This window comes from Aquarana catesbeiana, linkage group LG02 (assembly GCF_042186555.1).
Source record: "Aquarana catesbeiana isolate 2022-GZ linkage group LG02, ASM4218655v1, whole genome shotgun sequence".
Classification (NCBI taxonomy): domain Eukaryota; kingdom Metazoa; phylum Chordata; class Amphibia; order Anura; family Ranidae; genus Aquarana; species Aquarana catesbeiana.
The window spans coordinates 332,015,122-332,042,829 of record NC_133325.1 but is presented as its reverse complement, the minus strand read 5'-3'; the positions used below and the strand labels follow the sequence as shown (position 1 = coordinate 332,042,829).

Genomic DNA, 27,708 nt, shown 5'->3' with positions numbered 1-27,708 from the left:
ACACCTGCCTTGGATATGGTGGATGAGAAATCATTTGCTGCTGACTTCATAGATACCTCTAAGGAACTTTACTTTTCTGAGTGTGGCACCTCTCACATTTTGTTTGCTCCTAACCAAGTGATTGCAGCTCACACCCATAAACCTGAAGATTCCTACAGTATGTTAGCACATCTTAAGAAATGAAAAGTGGACTTTCTGTTACATGGCCAATAGCTACATAGTTACACAGCTAGTCTGGTTGAAAAAAGACACAAGTCCATCTAGTTCAATTAATAAAAGTGTGTGTGGGGGGGGGAGGGAATCATGCAATCCCATATACATAATCCTATACCTACAGTTGATCCAGAGGAAGGGAAAAACCCCAGCAAAGCATGATCCAATTTGCTCCTGCAGGGGAAAAAATTCCTTCCTGATCCCCCGTGAGGCAATCGGGTTCCTCTAATCTTTCCTCATAGGTGCGTTCCCCCATGCCTTTTATCAGTTTGGTTGCTCTTCCCTGCACCTTCTCCAGTTCCCCGATATCCTTTTTGTGAACTGATGCCCAAAACTGAACTGCATATTCCAGAAGAGGTCTTACTAATGATTTGTACAGTGGCAAAATTATCTCTCTCTCTCTCTCTCTCACTCTCTGGAGTCCAGATCTCTCTTAATACAGGAAAACATTTTGCTCGTTTTGAAATTGCAGCTTGGCATTGTGTGCTGTTATTAAGCTTATGATCTACCAAAACACCCAGATCTTCTCTACCATTGATTCCCCCAGTTGTACTCCCCCTAGTATGTATGATGCATTACATTTATCAATATTAAACATCATCTGCCAGATAGTTGCCTAATTAAACAGTGCATTTAGGTTGGTTTGTAAGTTGGAGACATCCTGTGAGGACGTTATTCAACTGCATAGCTTGATGTCATCTGCAAAGACTAAAATTGGTACTTTTAATCCCAGACCCTATATCATTTATAAATGAATTAAAAAGTAAGTGTCCCAATACCGAACCTTGGGGTACACCACTGATAACTTTAGAGCATTCAGAGTATGCATCATTAACGACTACTCTCTGAATTCGATCTTTTAGCCAGTGTTCTATCCATTTACAAAGTGATCTTTCCAAGCCTGTAGACTTTTTTTTTAACTTTATAATCTTTATTGAATTTTTTTTTTTCATTAAACATATTAACATACATCTTTTATTCCCAGCCCCCCTTTATATGCAAAGATACAAAATAGTGATTGTATAACATATTCACAATAGGATTCTCAGTTGTTTGTTCTATATCGTGTCCATCTACCTCCCTTTCACATTCCATTCAGTTGCTCCATACCTACCCTCCCGTCACCCCCTCTCTCATCATTCAATCTTCTTCCCTTATATCCCCTTCCTCACAATCCCAGTACCTACTGTCAACCATCCTCTTTTCCTAATTCCACATATTTCACCCACAGACTCTCTTCCCTTTCATTGCAATATGTCACTTTTTGTTGCACTTGTTCTCTATCCCTTTTCTTTTTCCTTTGCCATAAATATCATTTATCCCCCTCTCTACCAGCTCTTCTTATCCTTCTTCCTCTGTACAAATGGTTCCTAACATCCAGGTTTGGAGGACCCCCAAATATCTGACTTATAACTCCAGCTACCTCCCTCCAATACCGAAATAACTTTGGGCACCTCCAAAACATGTGAATTAAATCACCTTTGGGAAGGGGAGAGTGAGACCAAAGGGCTCAATTCAAGGACTCTACTCCACTGTTCTTCCATTATAGTTCCTATATCTTGGTCACAGCTCCTCCTACCTGGTGGGGACCCTATCCCGTCCAGGCTCCCCTTGTATATAAGCGGATATAAGCTTGAGATAAGGCCTCCTTAGGGTTGTTGCATTGATTACCTTCTGGAGCAAAGGAATCCTGCTCCATTCCAGTGCACCCTCTCTAAACTGCTCTCCCAGAGCATGCCTGACCTGTAGGTACCTAAAAAAGGAATTATTCGGTATTGTGTATTGCTGCCTCAGTTCCTGAAAAGATTTCAGAATGTCATCTTTGTATAGCTGGCTAATGAACTTTATTCCACACCTTTCCTATTCCTTTATTGTCCCCATCTTCTGGATGTCTCCAAGATTTCTGTTCTCCCATAGGGAATCCCCTATACTCCAACAATGTCTTCACTGTATCCCATACTTTTACCATTAAACTTAGTGTGGGGGGCCTAGAGGGAAAGGAGCTTACCTCCATGGCTTCCACCATTGATCCATGCGGAGTGTTTTGTAGCAACTCCTCCTTCCTGTCTTTGTAGTTGTAGAGTATGCAAGCAGATTCTTGCGGGACCAACTTTCCAGATTAATTCTCTAAAGATAACATCTAACTTTTGGAACCACTTTTTGTATACTCACATTGGGGAGTTATGTAATGCATACAAAGCGGTGGCATCCAGAGCATTTTAATCAAGTTACATCGTCCTGCTACTGATAATCTCTTGCAATCTCAAATTCCCAGATATTTCCTTTTGTCCACTACAGTATTTGAATCTGAGCAACCTCCTCAGGCAAGGAACCTTCCAGGGGGTCTACTGATAACAATGCAGATTTTTCCCAGCTCATGATAAGTCCGGAAAATTTACCAAAGTTTGTAATTATTTCAATTGCTCTCAACAGGGAGGTCTGCTTGTCCCCTAGAAATAGTAGAAGGTCATCTGCATATAATGCCACTTTTTCTTCCACTACTCCCCTGTTAAATCCTCTTATCCCCGGGGAGGACATGAGAGCCACTGCCAGAGGTTCAATTGAGAGGGAGAAGAGCAGGGGGCATATAGGGCACCCCTGTCTTGCCCCCCTCAGCAATCAAAATGTGTCTTAGTATTCACTATTCACTTTCACTTTTGCTTCTGGCACTTAGTATAGAAATTTTATCCAATTAATAAATCCCAGGTCAAATTGAAATTCAGCTAGGACCCTCCACAAATATCGCCATTCAAGGCTGTCAAAGGCCTTGGTGGCATCCAAAGACAGAATAGCCCTCGATCCATCCCCATCAGCTGGGACCTGTAAATTCAAATACACACGTCTTATATTTATACTAGTGGATCTTCCAGGGATAAATCCCAACTGATCGGGATGGACAAGTTTCTGAATGACCCTATTTAGCCTAGCTGCCAAGACCTTTGCCAGGATTTTTATATCTGTATTCAATAAGGATATGGCTCTATATGAAGATGTATTAAGTGGATCCTTGCCCTCCTTATGTATGGTGGATTCCATCATAGATGTGGGCAGTTCCCCCTTCTTTCAGACCAGTTTAAGACCCCCAGCAGCTCGGGCAATAACACTTTCCTGTATTGTCTATATGTCTCCGCTAAAAGGCCATCGGGTCCTGGAGATTTCTGGCCTGCTATCTCCCTTGTGGCCCATTGTAGTTCCTCTAAAGCTTATAGGTGAATCCAACTCCTCCCTTTTAGTGTCAGAGAGGACCAGGATTGCCAGACCCCTAAAGAAAGTGTCCATTTCTACCCTCATCTCCCCCTGCTGGGAGCTATACAGATGTTAATAATATTCTTTAAACTTATCTACTATTTACGGAAGTATGTGAAGAAACCCTGCCCTCCCCTATACTAATCGTGGGGACCATAGATGGGGTTGAATTTGCCTTGACCAGGTGGGCCAGCATTCGCCCCACCCTTTCCCCCTCCCCAAAGGTATTCTGCCTCTAAAAAAGTTGTTTGTTCTCTGCTTACCTAACCATTAGTCTGTTGTTCCTGTATCATTATACCACGAAGGAAGGCCTTCAAAGCATCCCAAATTACCCCCACAGGGGCGGTTCCTCTATTCAAGTCATCTGGATCACCCATCAATTCCATCCAAAAGGGGCTTATTTTCCACACCCCAGGCAGTAATTCTCCCTTACCTCTATTGACACTGTCATCGAGGAGTGATCCAAAAGACCTCTTGGCATGTAACTTACATTTTTTATCACCTGTAATGCCTCCTCGTTCCCCAATTTCAGATCAATTCTGGAAAGAGCGGAGTGTGTCCTGGAAAAATACGAGTACTGCCATCAGTCCGGCCTCTCCCAAAAATAGAGACAGTCAGTCTTCAACATCAGTGCCCATCTGTGTTCCCTGGGGGAGCCTGTCCATCTTCCGGTCCATGACCGTGTTAAAGTCTTCCATAACAATAACTGGCACATCCGGTTTGTCCAGAACAAACTCCATTAATTTGTACAAAATTAAAGTGTTAAAAGGAGGAGGGATGTATAAATTAACCAGAACTAGAATAGGAGGTGTGAACTGAATGATCCTGGGTTTGAAAATCCCCCCAGCCCAGCTGTGGGATAGAAACATTAGTGAGATGCGTCTCCTGGAGGCAGAGTAGTCCCACCCCATACATTTTTGCTACAGAAAGGACTGCATTTTTTTTTTGCGAGGTCTCCCAACCCCCGGACGTTCCAAGAGCATATAATTAACTTTTTTCCTGCATAAAATTAGCCATTTAACCACTTAGTGTTAGACAAATACATGTAATTCTAAATACCCCGTCCTAATTGTGATTTCCATATACTTTATGTAATCTTTCTTTAGTACCCAATACTTATTCTTCATATATCCCCACATACACCTTTCGTACCCATCACACCATCCGTGTCTCATTCACGTTGCACTCACCGCCCCTTTGGGTCCTCTCAGGGAGCTTCCAAAGTGACCTTCCCATGTGCTCAAAATGACAAATATTATTTCCTTTGCGTATAACCCTCCCCCCCCCCCAAAAAAAAAGCTCATGTAGGTAACAAAAGAGAAAAATGGAAAAAAAGATAACGTTCTCCCAAATCCCTTTGAGAAAGGGGGCCGTATACGCATTGCTCCCCCTAACCAAAATGCAACCCCCCACCCCATCTCCTTAATGTGCCAAATAAGTATTCAGCTGTGCCTTTAAATCACCCATGCAGTTATTATACTTCTATCTTTGAAATGTTATTTTCCGGTTCCTCTATAATCTCCCCTTATGGGATACCAACCATCCCGCCACCCCTTCTGGGGAATAAAAAAACAGTCTCCCCCAAGGAGGTCACCTGCAGTCTCGTTGGATATAACAGGGCATAGGATACTTTCAGTTGTTGTAGTTTACATTTAAATTCCAGAAACGTAGTCCTCCATTTTGTGAGAAATCTAGGTAGATGGATACTGTTGCATCTGCATAGAGAATATTACCCATTCCCTGGCCTTCTGTAATATAGTTACTCTGTCCTTATAAAAAAGCATTTTTATCAGGAGAGATCTTGGGTATCCCCCTGGTGGAGGAGGTCTAGAGGGCACTCTATGAGCTCTCTCCATTGCAAAAAAGAGTGAAAGAGTGTCCTTTCCAAATAGTTCCTGGAACCATTTTTCTTTCAATAATTTTATTAGTTTTGTAGGTACATAAGCATTATACATTCCATACAAGAAAATTTGGGGGAAAACATTTAGTATACAAGATGTAAAATAACATCACAACATGGCCAGCAAGGGCCAAGAAACATTAAGATAATATGAAGCATGTCTCAAGAACCTGAATGGGTTATACAATCGAAAAAAAATAAAGGAGATTTAGATCAGCAAACCAAGTCCATCCTTTCAAGAGTCTAGAGTGGTATTATATACTTGTTGATGGGTAAAGGAGCATCTAGTCATATTATCGATAAGCTAATGGAGAGATGAACAGGAGGAAGCACCTCCACACACCTCTAAAGGGATCAAGCTGTGGGCAACCAAAGCCACCTCTAAGAAGCTGCTATGTTAACAATTATAAATGGATATAACAATTCAGGTTTGGCTAGATCATAGAACATTTGCTATGAATCAGTGAGAAGAGAGGTCTGAAAACAGAGGATAGAAGAGTAGGAGAAAAGGAGAGAGACGGGAAAAATTGTGAAAAGGGAAGTTCCAGAAGGGCCACTCAACGCTCCATCAAGCGGAGGAGAATAGCGCCTGGGTAAAGGGGGACATTGCAGTAATTGGCCCAGGGTTCCCAGGTGAGTTCAAACGACCTGGTTTTATCTTGTATGATGCTGACTATTTTCTCTTGTGCCATAATCCAGGATATTTTATGCTTCACCGCTGTGAGAGAAACCATAGTTTTTTTCCAATGGGCAGCTATTGTAATTTTGGTGCCCAAAAGGATGAAAAAGATCAGATTTTGCGTAAATTTATCAATCTTGCTCACTTTAATGTTGAGGAGTGCTATGTTCAGTGTCTGGGGGACCTTAACAGACGTTACTTTGCGTATCAGAGAGAATACTTTGTTCCATAGACTCCTTATACGAGAACAAGACCACCGAATGTGGTACATTGTTCCAATATGATTACAGTTTCGGAAGCACAGCGGGGAGGCATCCGGGTAAATCTTTGCAAGAGGGGAGGGAACTCTGTACCATCGTGTTATTATCTCAAGGCTGGCATCAACTAGAGAAATATTCAGTATACCTTTAAACGAGCATTGAAAGCAGGAAAACCACTTGTCTTGATCCCAGGAAATATTAAGATCACTTTCCCAAGATAGGGCGTAGGAAGGTTTAGTCGTACTTGAAGCAAGAGAGGAATAAATGATGGAGATCCCACCCCTCCGATCTGTGGCATCCGAACACCATGATTCATAGCTTGTGACCCGAGGAGGATCTGGTTTATTAGGCCAAATGGAATGGAGGAAGTGTAATAATTGTGTGTATCTGTAGCGCTCAGAGGGAGGCATCTCAAGTTTACTTGTGCAGTATGCTATAGATATGGGGCCTGTAGATGTGAAATAATTTCCAATTCTAAGTAGTCCTTAAGCCACCAGCTAAATGATAAGATGTTCATTCCCGGTGGAAAGTCAGGATTATGAAAGATGTGTGTTAGTGGTTGAAGAGTGGAGATCAGGGATGGGTTTTTATGTAATTGGTCGCACAGAGCTAGGGAGTGGGAAAGGGTGGGAGATAATATGGGGGGTCTAAGCTTAGCACCATAGTTAGAAGTCAATGGTATGGAGAGGGACTGCTTGGCATTCCATTGAGACCCAATCAGGTTTGGGGCCCAGAGAGTATACAGTGGAGATCTGGGCCAGCTGAGCGGCTTGGTAGTACCACCAAATGTTAGGTAAGGCTAAACCCCCTTGTGATTTAAGTCTAAATAGGATGTGCTTCGAACATCGTCTTCCCTTGGATCCCCAAATAAATTGTAGAATTTTGGATTGTAAAGCCTGTAATTGTTATTTCTGGATTGGGATAGGTAAGGACCTGAAAAAATAGAGTAGTCGAGGGAGGAGGGTCATTCTGATTGCATTAATATGACCTAGTCAAGATAAATTATGCTTAGCCCAGTTGGTAAGGTCTAAAGACATTTTATGAAAGATGAGCGGATAGTTGGAGGAGTATAAGGAATCAATACTGGAGGAGAGATTAACCCCTAAATAAGGAATGGACGTTGAGCTCCATGAGAAAGGGAAATGGTTTTGTAGGTTACCTAGTAGATTAGAGGGAACTGTGATGTTTAGCGCTAGTGATTTGGAGACATTTACGTGAAGGCCTGAGATTTCACCGAATTTGTCAAGCAGGGAGAGAATGTTGGGGGTTGAGATCAGGGGAGATGTTACAAATAAGAGCAAGTCATCAGCAAATAGAGCACACTCGTGTTCTTGTTTACCGCACAACACCCCCCTAATGTCCGGATGGGATCTGATCACAATGGCCAAGGTCTCGATTGCTATAACGAAAAGAAGGGTGGAAAGTGGGCAACCTTGCCTAGTGCCTTTTTCTATAGTGAGGGGTTCAGAGTAGCAGCCCTGGAGTCTAACCTGCGCACATGGGGTAGAGTACAAGGCTTGTAGGATACCTAGAAAGTGTGGACCAAAGCCCCATCTCTCCAACACACTTAATAAATATGGCCATGTTACTGTATCAAAAGCTTTTTGGAGGTCTATCGAAAGCAAGAATCCTTCCTGCCGGGAGCCTCCATCCCAATGGGAGTTAAGGATGGATATGATGTCCACTGCTCTCCTTATCTGGTCAGGTCCCTGTCTCCCTGGGATAAACCCCACCTGGTCCTTATGAACAGGAAGCTAGTCTATTAGACAAAATTTTGGTTAAGATTTTTAGATTGTTGTTGCTTAAAGAGATAGGACGATAATTTGATACCAGGGAAGTGTCTTTACCAGGTTTTGGTATAACCGAAATGAAAGCCAAGTTTAGGGCTTTATCCAGGGGAGAACCCGACCTGAGAGAGTTGAAGAATCTGACCATATAAGGGACTAAAGTGGTGGCAAATTTTTGGTAGTAACCAACTCAAAATCCATCTGGTCCCAGGGCTAAATTTTGTTTAAGCTGCTTTATCACCTTGAGGACTTCCGATTCGGTAATCGGGTCATCTAGGAGGTCAGGTAGTTCGGAAGATAGTTTTGGGAGAGGAATATTGTTCAGGAATTCAGCTATGGGAGGCTGGGTATCTGAATGCTCATTTTTATATAGCGAGATGTAAAATTCATGGAATGTTTCCATGATGTGGCGTGGGTTTTGTGTGAGCTCCCCCATCTGAGATCGTATTTTGGGGAAAGTATGGAAGCGAGGCCAAGGGGAAAGTTTGGCTGCTAATTGGGCTCCTATTTTGTCAGCCTGGTAGTAAAATCGAGCTCCTGACCATCTTAGGTGTTTCTCAGCCTCAATGGTGAGTGCTAGATTTGGCGACGTCCGAGTTGACTCCAGGGATTCGAGAGACTCTTTAGTGAGGTGTCGTTTATGTGCCTTGCTCAATGATTGATATTCTCTTTTAAGGTTGCAGATGTCTACTTTGCGTTCCTTTTTAAGTCATGAGGTAATTTGGATAATTTTTCCTCTCAAAACTGCTTTGTGGGCTGCCCACAATGTTTCTGGGGAGACTTCATCATTATTGTTTAAGCGGAAGTATTCTTGAATTTCCTGTGTAATAATCGAACATTGGACCGGGTCGCTTAATAGCCGTTCATTAAGGCGCCAAATGCATTTTTTGCAAGGGTTGTGGGAGTGTTGCATGTATAATAGAACCATGGAGTGGTCCGAAATAGGGGTGTCTCTAATGACTGCTTTAACAGCTGAGGGGATGTTGTGGGATTGGATAAAAATATGATCAATTCTAGTGTACAGGTGGTGGGGGGCAGAGTAGTGAGTATAATCTTTGGATCTAGGATTTAATTCTCTCCAGATGTCCACCAGGCCCAGGGAATACAATGTGGAGGCTATCTTGGTGCTCTGTTTTGGGAGTTTCCTTTATCGAGAGGGGCCTGACCCTGATTTGTCAAGGGAGAGATCAAAGGGGAGATTCGTGTCTCCACCCATGATTATTTTCCCCTCTAGCAGCGGGTCTAATGCGGACATCATTGAGGAAAACAAGGAGGCTTGGCCTTTGTTTGGGGCATAATACGATACAAATGAGTACTGGGTACCCTCAATAGAGCCTTTTACTAATAGATATCTGCCTGCCTGATCATGTATGATATCGGTTGGGGAGAATTTCAGGTGTTTTGCAAAACATATGGTTACGCCTTTAGTTTTATTGTCAGCTTTGGATAGATAAAATTGGGGATAGTACCTGTGCAAAAAGGAAGGGTTATATGATGACGGGAAATGTGTTTCCTGTAATAATAGGACCTCAACCTTTTGCGATTTATAGAGGTTAAACAGTTTTCGTCTCTTAACTGGGGAATTTATTCCTTGAACGTTGTGTGTAGTGATACATATGGGGGGAGATGTATGGGTGTCAGAGTCCACGGATCAGAGGGGGGGATATGCGCATCTTCCCAAAAACTCTTACCTTTATCTTCAGATGAAGGTTATATGTCAAACCAAGGATACCTGGGGATTTTGATGAATCATCTGCAGGCGTTGTGATAAGCTTCTGAATGACCCTATGGAAAGGTGAGAAGGAAGAAGATAGGAAGTAGAAGAGGCCGAACCTGAGGAAGAGAGACATGACAAGTCAAGAACACTGAGTGTAACTATGAAACAAGCAATAAAATTACAACATATGTAGAACCTAAGTTTCCTTGCAGGAGGGTGAAGCAACATGCCACCCTCCCCACATTTTTCCCAGAAAAAGAAACCCCAACCAGGGGGGTTGTTATGCAGTCTCCAAGTGGGGGAAAATGCCACTCTGAGACAAGTGGAGGCGAAGTGCTGCCGCTCCAGCCATTCCGCCAAGAAAAATAGGAAAATGTTTTGGAGGAATAAGAAAACAATAACCCCAGAGGGAAGAGAAAAAAAAAGGGGGGGGGAGAGGGGGAGTAGGCAGTCAGTAGCGAACAGAGAGTCTGGGATGCGGGGAAAAATTTCATTCCCACACCGTAGTAGGTGGGTCAGATCCGAGCCCAGTAAAATGGGTAAAGGTGGCATACAGATTCAATGGCCCAAAACCTGACAGTGAAGTCTCAAAAGAGGGATAAAGGTTTGATTGCAGAAATCTCATTAAGGTGGGCGACCATCTTTAGATCTCTTAGCTTGTTGCTTGTACCACAGGGGTTTAATAGGGCTCATGGGTGGAGGTCTTTTCACTGAGATTGGTGTCTTGGGGTCTAGAGCTGGAGCCAAAGGAGGAGTGAGGGATATGAGGCCCAGTTGAAGCAGTAGGCGTTCTTCATCTGCAAAATTTGTGAAGCCGTAAGATTTGTTCAAGTAGGTAAAGTTAAGGCGAAAGGGGAATGACCATCTGTAATGATCGATTTTTGAGACAGGATTTGCAAGAGTGGTTTTAAGGATCTCCGTTTTTGGATTGTATAAGGAGAAAGGTAGGCAAATACTTGTACGGGGTGGCCTTGTATGAAAAGGTTTTCTGGTTCCCTAGCTTTACGCATGACCTTCTCTTTAACACTGAAAAATTGACATCAGCATCTCCTAACAGTATTTGTCCCAGCATTATGAATCAGCCACTATTTCTAATATGGCAAATGCAGGGTCCCCAGAGCCTGTGTCTCTTGGGGGATATGGACCTGAATCCAGAGAAACACCACCTCAAGGGTCCTCAGGCATACAGCTCACAAAGAGCACCGTTCCCCCAAATGCCAGGGCCCACGATCGATCAGCAAGAGGCTAGCATTCAGTCCCCTCCAAAAGTCTCTCTCCCGGATAGGTTTGTCACATTTCTCCCCTTTCAGCAGGAGACTAACACAGGAGGACACCCCAGACGGGTTGACTCCAAAGTTAGTCCATAGTTCCAGTCCCCCAATGCTGATATCCACACAGTACCCCAAATAAATTGTCCCAAACAGAGCATTACTTACCCAACCAACCTCTGCCTCTCTCAGAGAACACGCCCGCCGCTGGGGAGAGGCCTGGACTAGCCCTTCTCCCTGGAGTCTTTTCAGCCACTGGAGAGAAGACAGGGTGACTGGGCTCACTCCGTCATGCCTTTGGGGATCTGGGCCGACCGCCCAGCATCCCTGGGGTATACAAGTGGAGACTGAAGTCCCATCCACTACCACAGGAACTCCCTCTTCTGTTAGTTGAGGGCAGAGGCCAGCAGCACTCTGCCCGGTTGCCAGCCCTTCTGCTGGGGACTCCACATCCTCCACTCTGGCTAACCGTTGGGGCAGGAGGCTGGCTTCCTCCACTCCCAAACTGTGTAACTGTCATAGGGGAGGTGAGCCGTCTGCTTCCTTTTCCATTACCTCATCTGGATGTTGGGACGATATGTCTGTGGTACTGTCTCCCAGGTGCACGGATCTTTGCTGGGGAGGAAAGACCATTTCCTCCACCCTGGCCAACTGTTGGGGAGGGGCGACGAACACCTCCTCTCCCTTCCCCCCTGTATCCTGATCTGCTGCTGGGAAGTGACCACCTCCTTCTCACCCTGAGCCTCCGGAACTGCCGCAGGTGTAGGGCAGAGATCTTGGACCCTCTGGTTGCCAACTCTTCAGCTGGGGAAGTTCCTTGTAACTCCACAGATACTTCTGTTGGTGCTGGGCAGAGCACAGTGAAGTTTGGCCCTAATAACAGCTCTTCTTCTGCTGGAGGCTCGCCAGGTTGTTCTTCCTCAGCAGAAAAGTCTATCAAATCCCCTGTCTCTGCAACTGGTGTCTGGGGATAAAGGTTCCCCATCTCCTCTCCATGGAACCCAGAAGATGCTATCAGTGCTGCACAGAGGTTAGCAGAGCTCTGCCCTGTTGTCAGCACTTCAGCTTTGGGGATAGCAATCTCCAGATTTTCCACTGCCGATTCTCTGGCATTCTGCTGGACAGGCACATTCCTCCATCCAAGATCATCCAATGCAGAAACTGGATCATCAAGGTCAGTCAGCACTTGCTCCATCCGCCATAAGACCTCTACATCCATAGCTGCGGGGGCAGGTTGACAAAGCACACTGTTACTCTGCCACATTGTCGACTCTTCAGCCAGGATTTCAGAGTTGTCAACTGGTATTTCCTGATAGTCCCAGGCAAAGGGAGCCCCACCCTGCTGCTGAGCAGAGTCTAGCAGCTGTCTGTAGGCCATCTCAAGCTCCCATTCCTGAATGGCCAGAAACTCCAAATCTTCCTGTGCCCAGTGCACTTCCGAGACATTCAGTCTTCACTCTCTGTGCTCCATTATTTCCTCCAAACGCCACTCCCGATCACTCCCAAAGTCAGGGTCCCTGGACAGCCTCCAGTACAACAATCCCAGGCCATCGTAGTCAAAGCCTTCTGTGGGGCTGTCATCCGCTGTCCACGGGCACACTTGGGCTACATACCACTGGAGGGCTCTGTAGCTCTCGTCCAAACGCATTTCTGCCTGAGTCAGCCTGCTTAACTCAGCTGTCCACTCCTGGTTCGGCTGTTTCCTCAATAACAGCATTCGCACTTCATACTGCGACCAGTACCTTACATGGATGGAGAGGAGAACTTTTCCCTGGTTTTGCTGCTCACGGGCTAGTGCTTCCTTCCAGAGATTGCAGCGGATAGAATCAAACCATTCTAGCAGGACCTGCTCTGATACTGGTCCTGTGTGCTGTATCTGCATCTCTCGCAACCTCCTTCTGAATTCCTCTTCCATGGTGGCTGGTATCTGTACCTCTCCTCTCCTGCTATCTGGACCTTGGATCCAGGTGATGGTTTGGATGTGTTCACGGCAAGGAAGCACAATCCCACCGGTCCCTCCCGGCTCTCAAGTAAGTCTTTCAGCGTGGCTCTCCTGCAGGCTGGTTTGGAGTGTCCCAGTAACTGGAGAGCAAATCCCACCACTGCCAACCAATGTAACAAGCCCCTGCTCACTCGGTTCCACTCTCCCGACACTCCTCTGTGGCTATAGAATCAAATTGCAGATCACAACGTCTGATGGTTCGGTCATCCGATGCTCTGGGATTCGAACTACAGCTATGTGCTGATCGAATCCAGTTGTGATAGCTCAGAACAAATACCAGACAGGCTGTATGTAAGTTCAAACAGGGATCTCTTTTATTGAACGGAATACAGGCTGTTTTATACAGTAAAAGAGGAGGTGCATACCTCCTGCTCATATTACTCTGAACATACACCTGTGACCAGAAACCTAATTAACATGGGCTAATTAACTAATCCCTTTAGACAGCTTAGATGACTCAGTCATGACCTTTAGACCAGACTGGCCGTCTTGTAGCTCAGAAAACACAATCAACATTATCACAAATCAACACAGAACTCTTCTTCACACAATAGCAGAGTTAATTAACACAAACAACAATGGGGATCTAATGACTCTTAGATCCCATACTAGACTTATTTACAATAAACACATTCTAGCAGGCAACAGACAGACAGGTGGCTGGAATTGACATCAGCATCTCCTAACAGTATTTGTCCCAGCATTATGAATCAGCCACTATTTCTAATATGGCAAATCCAGGGTCCCCAGAGTCTGTGTCTCTTGGGGGGATATGGACCTGAATCCAAAGTAACACCACCTCAAGGGTCCTCAGGCATACAGTTCACAAAGAGCACTGTTCCCCCAAATGCCAGGGCCCACGATCGATCGGCAAGAGGCTAGCATTCAGTCCCCTCCAAAAGTCTCTCTCCCGGCTAGGTCTGTCACACCCGACATCCCGCATGGTTTATCCTACACCTGAATGTATTCCTGGTCCCAGGCTGGAATTTTCCAGCTTCGAAACATAGTACATTCACTCACTCGTAACCTTTTATCCTTTTGCAGAAGTTCAACAAATACACCAGATCCCTAAACAACTTTTCTACTCTTACCTCTAATTTAAACATTACTTCTGCTCTAAGACACAAACCCTGACCTTAGATAAGCCCACCCCATTTGAACTCTTATGTGCCCAGAGTGTGCACCAGACTCACCTTATTTCGGACATCTATAAATTTCTCCACAATTTCTCCCACTGACTGACACACACTATCCATACATGCAGAAAAGGTCCCAGGTCACCTAACGACCTATTTCTCTCCCTCAATGGCAGAAGATTTGGGAGGCTGTTTCCAAGTCATCAAGATGCGTGGAGCAGAGAGAGACGGCTTATAACTTGTTCTTTTGGTATAGAACCCCTGAGATTCTACATAGATATGATCCTAAGGTTCCTCAGGTGTGCTGGAGGTGTTTGGGTGACATTGGCTCACACTTCCATATATTTTGGGAGTGTCCCACTATCCAACCATTCTGGTCCTCCATTCAAGCCCTTTTACAAGGCCTTTTTGAAATGACTCTGCCCCTGGACCAGATTCATTACATATAGGGCCTGCCTTTCCCTGCCAACTCCAAGCACACCCAAAAATTAGCTGTCTTCATCCTCTTGGCAGCCAAATGGGCTATACCCTTGAGATGGTTATCTCTCTCCCAACTAGGGATGAGCTTCGTGTTTGAGTCGAACCCATGTTCGACTCGAACATCGTTTGTTCGAACATTCGCTCAATTGCGAACGATATGGGCCGTTTGCGCCAAATTCGAGTGGTGCATCACGGCCCATAATTCACTGCGGCATCGCAGTGCATTGCTGGCTGATGATTGGCCAAGCATGCACTATGACCTGCATGCTTGGCCAGTCACAGCGCCATCTGTACAGAGAGCTGTAATTGGCTAAAGCTAGGGTGGCTTTGGTCAATTATGGCTCAGGGGGTTTAGTACACGCCCCACACTATATAAGGCCGCCTGCACGTCAGCCCTGTGTAGTGTGTTTCGGAGTTGAGAGACAGAGACAGAGAGACAGTGTAATTTGATTTAAGTTAGATAGATTAGGCAGGACAGTCAGTCAGTTAGCTGCACTTACAGTGTATTGTGTATATTTATGCATCACAGGTGTTGTATATATATACACTGTATTCAGTTTAGCTAGATCAGTTCCTGTTATTATCTTCCTACTGACAGGCAGGCAGGTGTTGTTACAGTATTTGAAGAAAATTGCTGGTGTTCTTCTGATCCTATTAGTCCTATTAGCTACAGTATTTACAGTTAGTGTAGTGCGTCCTCTGCACAGTGTGCACCTAAAGCTACCTGTAGAAGATTGATGGTGTTTTTTTGATCCTATCACTACCGCAGGCAGCTGCATTATTTTTTAGTGTAGTGCGACCTCTGCAGTGTTCAGCTAAAGCTACAAGTTAGTGTAGTGCGACCTCTGCACAGTGTTCAGCTAAAGCTCCAAGTTAGTGTAGTGCGACCTCTGCACAGTGTTCAGCTAAAGCTACAAGTTAGTGTAGTGTGACCTCTACACAGTGTTCAGCTAAAGCTACCTGTAGAAGGTTGGTGTTGTTTTCATGATCCTATCACTACCGCAGGCAGCTACATTATTTACACGTTAGTGTAGTGTGACCTCTGCACAGTGTTCAGCTAAAGCTACAAGTTAGTGTAGTGCAACCTCTGCACAGTGTTCAGCTAAAGCTACAAGTTAGTGTAATGCGACCTCTGCACGGTGTTCAGCTAAAGCTACCTGTAGAAGGTTGGTGTTGTTTTCCTGATCCTATCACTACCCCAGGCAGCTACATTATTTACACGTTAGTGTAGTGCGACCTCTGCACAGTGTTCAGCTAAAGCTACAAGTTAGTGTAGTGCGACCTCTGCACAGTGTTCAGCTAAAGCTACAAGTTAGTGTAGTGCGACCTCTGCACAACATGCGGAAGACCTGGTCGAGTGGATGACCAAGCCGTCATCATCCTCCTCTTCCTCTCTCACCCATGCTCAGGGTACTTTGTCTGGCAAAGCAGCTGCCAACGCAGCCTTCTCCTTTGGCTCAATGGCATCAGTGACTCCTTCCCTAGCCCCACCATGTCCTCCTGAGGAGTTCCTCGAACTGTTTGACCACAGTGTTGGGTACATGCTCCAGGAGGAAGCCCAGTGTTTAGAAGGCTCTGATGATGATACTGAGCTAGATGAAGGCAGTAACGTGAGCACGGACAGAAGAAGGACAGCAATCTGGCAGTCATGTCCCCCCTACTGCAGCATACTGCCAGGTTTGCTCCAGTGATGAGGAGGGAGGGGATGATGAGATCATTGATTCAACGTGGGTGCCTGATAGGAGAGAGGAGGAGGAGGAGGAGGCACATCACCGACGAGGCAGGATGCCCTCCAGGGGCCAGCCTAAGGGTAGCACACTGACTGCATCACACCTCAGAGCTCCGCATGTGCAGGGCGCTCCTGTCTCTGCGCATTATTCCAAAAGTTCTTTGCTGTGGGCCTTTTTTGAGACAAGTGCATCAGATGGCACCGCTGCTATTTGCAACATATGTCTTAAGCGTATCTCGCGTGGCCAGAACATCTCCAGTTTGGGCACCACATGCTTGACCAGACATATGTTGACCTGCCATGCAGTTCATTGGCAAGCGTACCTAAAAGACCCACACCAAAAAACAAAGAGGTCCTCTCCTTTCTCCTCATCAGCTGGGATCTCCAACCCCACTATACCTTCAGTCCTCTCTGAGACCTGCACTGAGAGGAATGAAGATGTAGAATTAGGTGTGTCACAGCCAAGTACTTGCGAGCAATCTGCTATCGGTACACCAACGTCAGATTGTACCAGGCAAATTTCCCTGCCCCAGCTGCTGCACCACAAAAAGAAGTTCACTCCCAGCCATCCACATGCCGAGCGGTTGAATGCTAGCTTGGCAAAATTGCTAGCACTTCAACTGCTACCTTTTCAGTTGGTAGACCCTCCCCTCTTCCATGAGTTTGTGGAATGTGCGGTTCCTCAGTGGCAGGTTCCCAAACACCACTTTTTCTCATGGAAGGTGATTCCGGCTCTCTACCAGCATGTGGAAGGCAATGTCTTGGCCTCGCTGGACAGAGCGGTCAGTGGTAAGGTGCATATTACCGCTGAATCATGGTCCAGCATGCATGGACAGGGTTGTTACCTAAGTTTCACGGCGCATTGGGTGACTCTTCTGGCAGCTGGGAAGGATGCAGGACAAGGGGCAGTAGTGTTGGAGCTTGTTCCACCACCACGCCTCCAAAATGCCACTACTAGTTATTCTGACACAACTCTCTCCTCCACCCCCTCCTCTTCTTCTTCCTCCATGGCCTCTTCCTGTGCTTTGTCCTCAGAACCAGCGGTGCTCCGTAGGCGTTCAAGGGGCTACGCAAGTACGCAGGCCAAAAGATGCCATGCGGTGCTTGAGCTGGTGTGCTTGGGGGACAGGAGCCACACTGGGGCAGAGGTTCTGTCAGCTCTGCAGGGGCAGGTTCAGAGGTGGCTGATGCCACGCCAAATTAAGGCAGGAATGGTGGTTTGCGACAATGGTACCAACCTCCTCTCTGCCCTCCGACAGGGACAAATGACCCATGTGCCCTGTTTGGCTCACATCCTTAACTTGGTGGTGCAGCAGTTCTTGGGCAGGTACCCGGGCTTACAGGATGTCCTGAGGCAGGCCAGGAAAGTCTGTGTGCATTTCCGCTGGTCATATAATGCCAGTGCTCGGCTGGCAGACCTCCAAAAGGAATTTAACCTGCCCAAGAACCGCCTAATCTGTGACATGTCCACCAGGTGGAACTCAACGTTGGCCATGCTGCAGCAGCTGCACACTCAGCAGAGGGCCATCAATGAGTACCTGTGCGACTATGGCACCAGGACAGGGTCAGGGGAGCTTGTTTTTTTCCCCACGCTAGTGGGCCATGATCAGGGATGCATGCACTGTCTTGTCACCATTTGAGGAGGCCACGAGGATGGTGAGCAGTGACAGTGCATGAATCAGTGACGCTGTCCCCCTTGTCCACCTGTTGGAGCACACGCTGCGTGGAATAATGGACAGGGCACTTCAGGCAGAACAGTGGCAGGAAGAGGAGGACTTCCTTAGCTCTCAAGGCCCCCTTTATCCAGACAGTGTTCCTGTGTGCCCGCCAATCACACAGGAAGAGGAGGAGGAGGAGGAGGATTGTGTCAGTATGGAGGCAGAGCCTGGCACTCAGCATCAGCAGCCGTCTTTAAGGGATCATTTACAGTCCCAAGAAACACATGGATTTGTACGTGGCTGGGAGAAGGTGGCTGCGGATCATGTCGTCCTTAGTGACTTAGAGGACTCTGGACCGAATGCCTCAGCAAACCTATGCTGCATGGCCTCCCTGATCCTGCAAAGCCTGTGGAAGGATCCTCGTATTCATGGTATCAAGGAGAAGGAATAATACTGGCTGGCAACCCTCCTTGATCCACGTTACAAGGGTAAGGTTGCAGACCTTATCTTGCCGTCGCAGAGGGAGCAGAGGATGAAACATCTTCGGGAGGCCTTGCAGAAAGGTCTGTGCAATGCGTTCCCAGAGACTGGGCTGTTACAAACTCCTGTTTCTGGACAACGTGTTGCTGAGGCTTCAGTTCCAGCAACCATCGCCAGCTTCTGTTTTACATGGTGCAGGAATACCTAGGGGCAAGATCTTGGACACCTTTCCCACTGAAAATCCTCTGGGTTACTGGGTCTTGAGGATGGATCACTGGCCAGAGCTTGCACAGTATGCAATTGAGCTACTGGCCTGTCCTGCATCCAGCATTCTTTCGGAATGCACATTCAGTGCTGCTGGAGGCTTTGTAACCGATCACAGAGTGCATCTGTCCATCGACTTGGTTGATCGATTAACCTTCATAAAAATGAATCAGTCTTGGATCACCACCAGCTACCAAGCACCTGATGCTGATGTAACCGAATAATTTTTTTTGAAATGTCAGATCCCTTCAAAGACTGCCTATGCTGATGCTGAGTGACTATCCTGTTATGCTGAGTAATTATCCTCTTCCTCCTCAATGATCATGCTGATAGCTTGTAGGAACATTTTTGGTTCTGGGTGCCGCCAGCAGTGCCTAAGGCCCAATTTTTCAGCCCCTGTTTAACAGGGGCGTGTAATTACAATTTTTGATGCAATTCTTTGCAGCAGGGCTAGTTCCTGCACTCCAACTAGAGTATCTGTGAGGGGCTGCAGTGTTGTGGCACCAGCACCAGTGCCTAAGGTCCAATTTTTCAGCCCCTGTTCAGCAGGGACATATAATTAGAGAGGGGTTTAACATAGTTATATAGGTAACTGAGATCCTTGAGGACAAGGAGTGCTATAGTGAAGTGATTTTGATGTGCATATTTTTTTTTTTTTTCTTTCTTTATTCAAATAAATAATCTAGATGGATGCAGGTTAAATATTGAGGGGGGTGGATTAGGGAACAGGTAAATCTCTCGTGAAATACCGGGCAGAAAAAAAAAAAAAAAAAAGAATTCTTGATGTAATATTTCACAGCAGGGCCCATTTCTGCGCCCACCAAGAGTAACTGTGAGGACTTACAGTGTTGTGGCACCAGCACCACCACCACCACCAAAGTCCCAATTTTTCTGCCCCTGTTCAACAGGGGCATGTAATTACAATTCTTGATCTAATATTTCACAGCAGGGCCCTGTGAGGGCTTACAGTGTTGTGGCCACAACAACACCTAAGCCCAAATTTCTGCTGAGTATATAGGTCAAGCCCCTACTTTCAAAAATCCAACTTACAAATGACTCCTACTTGCAAAGGGAAGGAGACAACAGGAAGTGAGATGAAATCTACCCCTAGGAAGGGAAAATCTCTCCTGTAAGAGTTAATATGTGAAAAACTTCTCTCCTTTACACTGATGCTTTATCACCAATCCTTGTTTCACTAAAAACCCCAAATTTTCAAAAAACATTTGTCATTGGGACAAAAAGTGAGGTGAAATCTTCTGAAGAGGAGCACAGACAGCAAAACAAACGTCACAGGGGTGATAACCCTTCCCTATGTTTTCCAAAAAGCTTAAAATAGATTTTTTGGCTGGAGCTAAACACGTTAAAAACGTACCAGTTCAAAATTACAAACAGATTCCACTTAACAACAAACCTACAGTCCCTGTCTTGTTTGCACTGCCTATATACTGCTGTTCAGAGTATATAGGGCCTGGGGGCCCCACGCCTTTCTTTTTTTAATTTGGGTGCAGGGTTTCCCTTAATATCCATACAAGACCCAAAGGGCCTGGTAATGGCCTGGGGGATACCCATGCCGTTTGTCTCACTGATTTTCATCCATATTGCCAGGACCCGACATTACATTAAAGCCGCAAGCAGTTTTAAATTACTTTTATTACTTTAAAAATGTCATTTTGTGCAGTGACTGTTCTAAGCACGGGAAACATGCGCCACTTTACAGGCATACTATAGACACCTCCCAGGTATGATATTTAAAGGAATATTTCACTTTTTTTTTTTTACTTTAAGCATCATTAAAATCACTGCTCCGAAAAAACTGCAGTTTTTAAAACTTTTTTTTGCATTGATACATGTCCCCTGGGGCAGGACACGGGGCCCCAAACCCTTTTTAGGACAATACCATGCAAATTAGCCTTTAAAATGAGCACTTTTGATTTCGAACGTTTGAGTCCCATAGACGTCAATGGGGTTCTAACGTTCGTGCAAATTTTTGGTCCGTTCACAAGTTCTGGTGCGAACTGAACCGGGGGGTGTTCGGCTCATCCCTACTCCCCACCTACTCTCTCACAAGTTTTGTAGATATTGGAGCAGATCTGTAGAATGGAACACCTTACAGCGGTAGTTCTTGACTCACTTCCTCAGTTTTCTAAAATTTGGGATTTATGGGATCATTCTGAGCTTAACCCTGGCGCCAAACCATTACACCCTATATGATCAGCTTCCTTCCATGTTACTTTGCCAATCTTGTTTTCTCAGACTTCCTAACTCTTTATATCATCTTTCCATGGTGTCTCTCCCCCCCCCTCCTTTAGTTAAGCTTCCTCAGAGTGCCTTAGTTTCTCAGTTTAGGTACTCTTGGAACCTTACTGATACAGTAACAATTCTTGTTTGTGTAATATTTTGATGCCTGTTTGTTATGTCTGCTCTCTTGGTCCACCCCCCTCCTCCTTACCTTCCCTCTCCTGAACTATTTTGAAGTTCTATAATGCTTTCATATATGTATTATTGTATGTCCGATTTTATATCCTATGTATAAGACTTATTTCAATTTTGCTGATTGCTATTCTCATAATCTGCTTTCTGTTTTTCCTTTCCTGTAATTCAGTGAAAAACATAATAAATATACAATAAAAAAAGGCTTGGGTCCCCCAGTCCATTACCAGGCCCTTTGGGTCTGGTATGAATATTAAGTGGAATCCCTCACCAATATTTTTAGAAAAATGCGTGCCTCCTCCCCAAATCCATACCAGGCCATTTCAGGTCTGGTATGGATATTAAGGGGAACCCTGCACCAATTTTTTTTTCTAAATGGCATAGGGGTCTCCCCAAAATCAATACCAGGTCCTTCAGGTCTGGTATGGATTTTAAGAGGAACCCTGCGTCAGAATTAAAAAAAAATGGCGATGCATAGTAGCCCATTATGCTTTACCTTTGCAGGGAAACAAAGAGGAAGTAAACTCATCAGGGTTTACTTCATCTTTAAGAACGCTTAGTCTACAACCGTCTGAGCTCTTACCTCACTGACAACAACCTTCTTCATTTACTAGACTCCACTGAAATTGCCTTTCTGGAACTCACTAATGATCTACTAACTGCTAACTGCTAAAACCAATAGCCATTACTCCAAACCCATGCTACTAGACCTTTCTGCAGCCTTTGATATTGTTGACTATCCCCTCCTTCTCAAAAAACTCCACTCTCTTGGCCTTCAATACTCTACTCTCTCCTGGTTCTCCTCCTACCTTTCACAGGACTCTTTCAGTGTTACCTATAACTCTGTTTCCTCCTTTCCACTTCCTCTTTCTGTAGAGGTACCTCAAGGTTCTGTTCTCGGACCCCTCCTCTTCTCCATTTACACCTCCTCCCTTGGTCATTTGCTAAACTCCCATGGCTTCCAGTATCACCTCTATGCTGAGGACACACAAATCTATCTCTCTACTTCTCGCCTCACTCCTTCAGTCTCCCCTCACATTACTAACTTATCAACTGACATATTAGCATAGATGTCACACCACTTCCTCCAACTCAATCTTTCTAAAACTGAGCTCTTAATTTTTTTCCCCGAGCCCATGCCCCTTCCCCTGACTTCTCCATCAAGATCAATAATACAACAATCTGTCCCTCCCCTCATGCCAGGGTGCTCTGTGTAATCTTGGATTCTGACCTGTCCTTTTAACCCCAAATCCAATCCCTGTACAAATCTTGCAGACTTCACCTCTGTAACATCTCCAAAATATGCCCTTTTTTAACCATTGAAACCACTAAGCAACTTATTCACTCCCTTGTTATCGCTCGCTGTTACTATTGTAACTCCCTCCTCATTGGCCTACCTCTCCGCAAGCTATCCCCTATTCAGTCTAACATGAATGCTGCTTCCACACTCATACACCTTACAAACTGTTCAATGTCCATCACCCCTCACTTCCAATCCCTCAACTGGCTTTCAATCGCCCAACAAATAAACAACAAAACACTAACTGCTACCTTTTGTTTTACCAGCCCCTCCCTATTAAATTGTAAGCTTACAGGAGAAGGGCCCTTCTAACCATCCAATATTGAATTGTATTGTTGTTGTATTGTCTCCCTTTAAATTGTAAAACTTTGCACAAACTATTGGCGCTATATAAATCCTGTATAATAATCCATAACAACTTGAAAAGTTACAGCATCTACAAAACAGGGGATAGATTTCTGGCATTTTTATTATTAATTTGTTTTATTAGTAATGGCGGTGATCTGTGATTTTTATTGGGACTGTGACATTATGGCTAACAGATCGGACACTTTTGACACTATTTTGGGACCATTGACATTTATACAGCGATCAGAGCTACAAATAGCCACTGATTACTGTATAAATGATACTGGCAGGGAAGGGGTTAAACACTAGGGGGCAATCAAGGGGTTAAGTGTGTTCCCTGGATGTGTTCTATGTGTAGGGGAGATGGGCTCACTACAGAGATCACTGCTCTCGATGACAGGGAGCAGTAGATTCCTGTCATGTTGCTAGGCAGAACATGGAAATGCCTTGTTTAAATAGGCATCTCCCCGTTCTGCCTCTCCTCGCCGCAATCGCGCACTGCCAGCCAACATCACGTTTGCGGGACCTGCGGGCACATGTGCGCCCTCTAGGCAGCAAATTCAGGTACACCCTTTTGCCTGCCTGTGCCATTCTGCCAATAGAAAATTGGAGTGCGGCGGTCGGCAAGTGGTTAATAACCAGATATTCTTCACACAGAGTTTGAATCGGTTGATCATTTTTTGACCAATCCAAAATTCATTACTATTTCATTTGGAGATTTGGATACATCTGAATATCAGAATAACCAAAAATTTATCCAAATTTTTATTTGGACCAAAACGAATTGCACATGTCTACTATTTCATCTGATAGTAGTCTCGCTACACTTGATGTAAGTAGTTTATACTGTACACTGTCATCCCAATATGCAGGGCTACAAGCCATTCATGAGACACTCTTGTCCCTATAGCATGGACACCCTCTGACATCTATTTTGCTAGATATACTGTAATGTATCCTCACTTTAAGTTACTTCAAAATTGAAAACCAACTTTTACCTCCATTCTTCTGGAACAGCTATGGGTTCTAATGTAACACCCTCCTTCACCAACATCTTCATAGAATAGTACAAAAAAATTACATCAAATTCTCTTACTCACATTAGTCTGGCATGTTGTCTTTGTTCTGACAATGTATAAATGACTTGATCCTTATCTGGCCTGGAAGTACAGATGACCTTTTGTTAAGAGTTTAGAAGCTTAACATGTTGGATTGCCCCATCAAACTAACACTGACCATGTATGATATGGACATACATTTCTTGAACCTCAATATCTTTAAGGTGGGTGCTGAAGCTCAAGAGATGCTTGGTACCGGACTATTCCATAAGCCCACTGCACAGAGCTAAATTAAAAATGGAACAGCGCTATTTACAAATCAAATTATGCACTGCTATGTGTTATTACCCTAATTGTTACCAAGTGCAAATTAAAAACAAAAGTGACATGCTATTTAAGTTCAAGAATATGTAAATAATTTATAACACATGTCCAAAAAATATAAACAAATATTCCTTTACAGATTAAATGTCCAATATGAAAAACGTTCCTTCATAAAGTGCCTAAATCGTATGGAATCCATGGATAATATCTCACATGAACTGCTTTTTTCAGTAAACCACCAAAGTAATCACCACCACCAGGTACTCAGAAACTCACCAGACCAAATAGCTGGTATCTTTTATAAGACAAGCAAAAAGCGCATAAATTCAGAAATATAGTAGCTTCTCCTGTTGCTCTTCTTTCCGCACAGCAGCATTACTTAATGACTATGCATTCAACACAATAACCATAGAGGAAGAAAGGTAAAAAAACCTTGCATATGGTAAAACCGCAAATTTATTTGTAAAAACAAAATTGCACCAAATGCTTAAAATCTCCAGTGCCTCAATAGACACTGGTGAATTGCATGAGAAATATTCCAGCTGGTCTGTGGAAGCAACTAATTTCTACATGTACAGATCGCTCACCCCACAGCATTAATCCTGGGTATCCCCTATGCCCAAATGCTCAGGGTCGTAAGGAGTAAATGTGATCCTTCAGTCACTAGACACAACTCAATGAAATGGCTAATCACCTTATGGAGTGTGGATACCCCATGGATTTACTTCTCCAACAAAATCCATCTCAATAACCTCAATCCAGAGGGTTGCTCTCCTGAACAGACTTTTTTCTCACCTGTTTCTCAATGGGCAGCTGGGTGTCCAAAGAAATTATTGAGTCATGCTAGCCCTTTATCTTCAGCGACTAGACCCTCATCACAGCCAACTGTCCCCCGCCCACCATGAGCTACTGTAGGGTGCTTTCCTTTTATGATTTATTAAGGAGGACTGACTTCACTCTTCCTAGCCCTTGGTTGACCTGGCTTACCACTAGCAGGCCTGGATGCTATCATTGTCCTGATTGGGCCCCCTGTAGGCATATGATGGTAGGTCCCACCCCCAATTCAAGAAACATGTCTCTATAAACACAGATTCATCTGCATCTCAAATTTTGTTGTCTATATGCTTATTCGTCCTTGCCATCTCTACTATATGGGAAAGACCATTGCTACTTTTAAGGAATGATTTTAGAACCACAAAAAGACCTTTAGACAAGCCATGTCTTCAGGAGATAGCAACCAGCCAATGGCCTGACATTTTCTCATACATAAACATTCTATATCTAAGTTAAAATGCATAATCATCAAACATGTTCTGGTTCCACCAAGAGCAGGTGACTGGCATAAGACAATGGAAATGTTGGTGGATCTTTAATCTTGACCCCCTAGCACCAAGGAGCATGATTAAACTGCTGGGCTTTTTTGTCACTTTCACCAATAGTGGGTATGATGTGTTATATAATCTGTATGCACTAACCCTGATCCACTGAGTTTTCCCTTTTTTCATGAACATTTACGGACACTCCACTCCTGCCTTTATACATAATTTATCATTTATAAATCATGTTATTATGTGACTGTCTCCTGAGCCTTGGGGATGTGATAGGATGTTGAATTTACTGGGGGCTCCCCATTGTCCAACTTACCGTGACCATTTTTTGTTCATGAAATTTGTTATTACTTTTATATCATTATGTTTACTGATTTATGCCATTATTTTTCACCTCTCATGCCTACTCATGGTATGCTTTTTTCTAATATACACTGACCAGCCATAATATTATGACCACTGACAGGTAAAGTAAATAACATTGATTATCTCATTACAATGACATCTGAAAGTGGGTGGGATAAAATAGGCAGTAAGTAAATATGTTGTTCCTGAAGTTGATGTGTTGAAAGCAGAAAAAATCGACAAGCGTAAAGATTTGAGCAATTTCAACAAGGGCCAAACTGTAATGCCTTTACGACAGGCTCAGAGTAATTCCAAGACTGCAGCTCTTTCGAGATGTTCCCAGTCTGTGGTGTCAGGACCTACCAAAAGTGGTCCAGGGAAGGAGATATGGCTAACTGGTGAAAGGGTCATGGTCGGCCTAGGCTCATTAATAGGAATAGGGAGTGAAGGCTGGCCAATGTAGTCAGGTCCAATAGAATAGCTAAAAAAGGTAATGGTTTCAATAGAAAACAGAGTGAATCACAGTTTGTTGCGTATGGGGCTGCGTAGCCACAGACCAGCCAGGATGCCCATGCTGACCCATGTCTATAGTCAGAACTGGACCATGGAACAATGGAGGAAGGTAGCCTGATCTTATGAATTCATTCATGGTTTGAGGAACACAACAACACATTCTCCAGATCTCAGTCTAATTGAGCATCTGTGGGATGTGCTGGAGATATAAGTCCATAAGTCCAATCCATTTAGGCCCCACCTTGAAACTTACACTACTTAAAGGATCTGCTACTGATGGCTTGGTGCTAGATACCACAGCATTCCTTCAAAGGTCTAGTGCTATCCATGCCTAGACGGTTTATGGTGGGTGGTCATAAAGTTATGGCTGATCAGTGTATTTTTCCACCTTTCCTAGTCAGGAAAGGTCTCTGTGTGCTTTCTGAGCTCTTCTTCCCCTCTTTCATTTTCATTCATCTCCTTCCCTTCTGATTATTCAGGTTCTACCTGTTCTGTATACTGCAGCCTGTCTGGTTGCATACTCAGATAAGGGTCTGGTATGAATTTTGGGGGTCCCACACCATTTTTTTAATAATTTTGGTGTGGGGTTCCCCTTAAAATCCATACCAGACCTGAAGGGCCTGGTATGAATTGAGGGGTGCCTCCACGCAGTTTTTTTTTCAAAGTTTTTTTAAAGCTGGCACTCTTTTATTTAAGTTAAAGTGGAGATCCACACAAAAATGGAACTTCCGCTTTTCGGAGCCTCCCCCCCTCCGGTGTCACATTTGGCACCTTTCAGAGGGGAGGGGGCTGCAGATACCTGTATAAGACAGGTATTTGCACCCACTTCCAGGCATAGACCCCCTGCAGAATCTGAATTCTGAATCAGGTCACAATCTCAGGTCTATGAGTCCAGCACATGTCCACTGCCACTGGGTTGTACTAATGATTGGACAGATTTGAAAACTTTTACCAAACACTATTTTTCTCCCCCACTAAGTAGTGTCAGGTGCATCTGCCCTCTTCTCTGGAATAATGTCTGAAATAAACTGTAAGCAGCAACTAGTGATGAGGTTTGGTTTTGCTGCCACCATGGATTCAGGGTGAGGTGAATCCCTGGGATTCCCCAAGTTCAAGGATCCTGAACTGTTAGATGAAAAGTTCACAGGTTCGCCACCAGAATTAAAAAAACAACCTATGATGTAGTGCATATAGTTTTCCCCAGGTGAGTTTGGTTACAGAAGCCCATAATTTTAAGGATTTG

At 44.6% G+C, this 27,708-nt stretch overlaps 1 protein-coding gene across 1 annotated transcript in view; it reads left to right on the top strand.

The window, feature by feature from the left end:
• Positions 1–27,708, top strand: part of DMD (dystrophin) — a 3,507,873-nt gene that overhangs the window by 638,441 nt on the left and 2,841,724 nt on the right. The gene's annotated exons all lie outside the window — the stretch shown is intronic.